We start from the raw sequence: 3,852 nt of genomic DNA on the forward strand, positions 1-3,852 counted from the left end.
TATTATTCTTTAAATGTATAAGGGACCAAGGGGGAATCGTAATCAGTTAAGAAAAACTGTAAAAAATTAGCCCAAAAGATATATTTTATAATTTCAGTTTAGTATTTTAGAAAGTATATTTATTAAGCTATAAAACTAAGCTACTAGCAATAAAAAGAATACAAAAACATAACATCTACTTAATTTAAAAAAAAGTTGTTCTGACTTCCATTGTCGTAGATACAAAATAATCAGAGTGATAGTTGGGAGTAATAAGAGTCATAAAAATTAATGTATAAAAAACATAATGAAAATAACAATAGAAAAACTATAGAAAAAGGAAAGAGTGCGTACATCGGATTTGTAGATTTAGAAAAATATTTTGACAATGTTAAAAGGGACAAGATGCTAAATATAATTAAAAATGTAGGGATGAGTTACAAAGAGAGAAGAGTGATACTTAGTTTGTATAAAGAGCAACCGGCAGTTACAGAGCTAGGGATGCAACGTAGAGAAGTAAATATTAGAAAGGAAGTCACACTGTCACCGCTACTTTTTAATCTATACATCGAAGACGCGATTAAAGACAGTATAACTGTAGGGATAGATATACAGGGGCAAAAAATTAGTATGCTTAGATTTGCAAATGATATAGCAGTATTAGCATCTAGCAAGGAGGACCTAGAGATAGCTTTAAATAAAATGGAAGCGGTACTGAGAGATCAGTACTGTACGAAAATAAATAAAAGTAAAACTAAAATACTGATATGCAAGGGAANGTTAAATGTTTCCTTTTAAGAAAGATCTAGACAAATAATGTTTTAATTTACGCAGAGTGTAAGATTCAAACTCAACCGCTTTTATGTGGTGTTTTGAGAGTTTTTTAACTTAAACCGTATTCTACCTTATCTTATAATTTTTAATGATTGACAAGCAAAACAATTCACTAGTATGAAAAATAGTTCGTTTTACTATTAAAGGTGTTGAAAATTTCTTTGATTGTACCAATAAACATCAACTATTACTTGAAACGTGATAAAGCACAAAAATTGATAATCATTATCTGAGCAATTTTAACTTTGAATCTCTTGTCCTTTGACCTGATCGGACATTGAAGTAGTAGAAAAATGTTATCTTAATAATAATAAAAATGGAACTCACAAAGATGTTGTTTTGACACATATTGCAGACAAAAATAGAATTCTCGTTTGTTTTTCATTTTCTTTTAACTTTTTAATTACTGTTGAAAATTTTGAGAAATTAAGTGCGAGTTTTCCAGTATAGTTTTGCTTATTTGAATGGGTCTTAATTATCGGTACAAAAAGAAGTCGCTCGAGATGATCTGCTAATTTGGAAATTCAAAAACGATTATTAAAGGAGCATGCTCGGAACACGCCACGAAAGGGTGGAAATGAGCAGGTATAGGATAGAGTAGGAAAACAGAAGGCTATGTCAATAAAAAACAGGCGAGATAGGTTGGTAGGACATCTTCTTAGAAATGAATATCTAGTTAAAAGACACATTAGAAGCAGAAACAGAAGTTAAGGGGTAAACCCATACCATTCGCAAATAGCATAAGATGCAGGTTGCACGAGTGCTCGAGATTGGCTTACGATAAGAAGTGAAGGTGCGTGCTTAACCTGCTTTATGATGATAATGCCGAGCCTGCAGAAGATGATATAGCTTTATAAAACATGAAAATTAAGTAAATTTTGTATGTCCGAAAGTTCACCGTTTTTGATAAAAACGTAGTTGAAAGTACAGATAAATTCCATTCCGGGCCTGGAAAAGAAATACTACCCGCAACGTCACACTCAATCAGCTGGTAATTACCAGCATCAGTGTAGTATTTGTTTTGTTGGTAAAGGTCTGGGGGTGATCGAAAAAGGAGGTCTTCCCCACCACCTGTACCATAAAAAGTTCGTGGCGGTCTCACCCCCATAAAAAGTTCAAAGTTAATAAATATGCCAATTTTTATACATTTCTAGGCATGTAAATATTTATATAGTCATTCTTAAACAATATTCAAAGGAAAACTAATGAAAAATACATAAAAATATTGAGAAAGTTATATAAAACATTATTTAAATATCTTTATCAATAACGTAGGTTAGGTTATCGGGTTTTGTTCAAGTGATCACCCTCTTTCGATCCTCCACCTCCACCCGCTTGAAAATATTTTTTTTATTGAATTTTATTTGAATTATAGTGTATGAAAATTGTCAAAATAATCAAATTTCAACCCCCATAACTTTTTATGGGGGTGCAACAGCCGCAAATTTTCTTATGGGGTTTTACTCAGGTGATTTTTTATGGTACAGTGGTGGGGGAGACCTCCTCTTTCGATCCCACTCATAATCTAGACATTTACCGTTTTGTTTTCTTGCTCATGTATTGTTTATTTGTTAGGTTAGATTAAGTGCGATTTAGGGAGTTTATGTTAACAGTCAACCTCTAGTAGCCGTTTATTCTTCTAACGTTTAAACCTTCTATTAAGCAATCGATGTGCAGTTTAATAAACTCATTCAACAATACATCGCTAACCATTAGTGTAGGTCAATAGTCACTGTAGGACAGTTATTGTTACAGTAATGTTTTTAATTTACTGGTTTGAACCATATTGCTGCTCTAGGGCGAAATCCTTGAATTCAAAGTAGACAATCCCAAAAATAGTACACGTGAATCGCATGGAATGTTGGCTCCTCTCATCTAAAAGTGTGAGAAATCTTAAAGGAACAATTGCTGCATCCTAATCATTTGCAAAGAGTGTAAACCTTCCTGGAAACTGATTTTCAGCCGTGACTGGATTTGTGTCGGTGGTTTCAAAAAAAAATTGCTACATAGCCTAATTTCTTTCGTAGAGTGTTATTTACAAACAAATTTGCTTCACTCTGGATGGAATTATGAATTTTCACAATAATCTTTATTGGAGTGATGCAAATTCGTTTGTCGTACATCTTTGGTGATTTCAAGAACTGTTTTCGGTAAATGTGCGGTGCGAAAAATTTGGAAACTTGTTTGACTTTTTTGGTAACTTTACCAACAACCATCCAACACGTCTTGGAAATAACCAGCGGTTTCAATGTTTATAAACAATGCAGTTTGTTTCAACGGTTTCAACCGTCTTCTTTAAAAGTCGTCAACAAAGAATTACAATTTGATTGGTTGATTGCTTAAACGAATTTTTTGAACAGGTCTTGATTCATTTGGGACGTTAGCGAAGGTGATATTTAACGAAAAGCTAGGCAGAACGAAGAAATTACAACTAGTTACTCTTTCTCAAGCAGTATTATTTGTATGAATGAATTACATAGTTATTTAAGTGTGAAGGTTATATTGCGAATTTTTGTGTAAATTTGGAGTAAATACAAACCACTTCGAATTATTTTATTCGATTATGGTAACGTGCCTATCACGTTGAGGTTAGCTACGCCAGAATTCATTTCAGGAAGTAGATATCCATATATTTGATGGACCTTGTTGGAGCATACGTAATCCTAAAATGTAGCATCGTACTACAGATGGCGTTTACCGCGCCGTTTGTGGTATTTTCTTGGAGTGATCCAACGAATTAGTATCCGAATTCTTGGACTTATACGAACAGGATGAACCTGCCATTTGGAACCCCAAAGATGAGGGACACAGGGACAGACATATTGTGCACGCTGCATGGAAACGCATCCAAAACAGATTTAGTGGAGAGTATTTTTTAAATGAAATGAGGAAGAAAAGGGGCACTTTTTGAAAATTACATGCTAATGTAAAATTAACTAAAATAACAGGCACCGACTCAGGTGAAGTGTTTAAGCCAGAGTGGTTTGCGTAAGACCAAACGGTCAAATTTGTTTATTCTATACACAATCCTAGTGTAGT

The sequence above is a fragment of the Agrilus planipennis genome, unplaced genomic scaffold (genome assembly GCF_000699045.2).
Source record: "Agrilus planipennis isolate EAB-ADULT unplaced genomic scaffold, Apla_2.0 scaffold53, whole genome shotgun sequence".
NCBI classification, from domain to species: Eukaryota; Metazoa; Arthropoda; class Insecta; order Coleoptera; family Buprestidae; genus Agrilus; species Agrilus planipennis.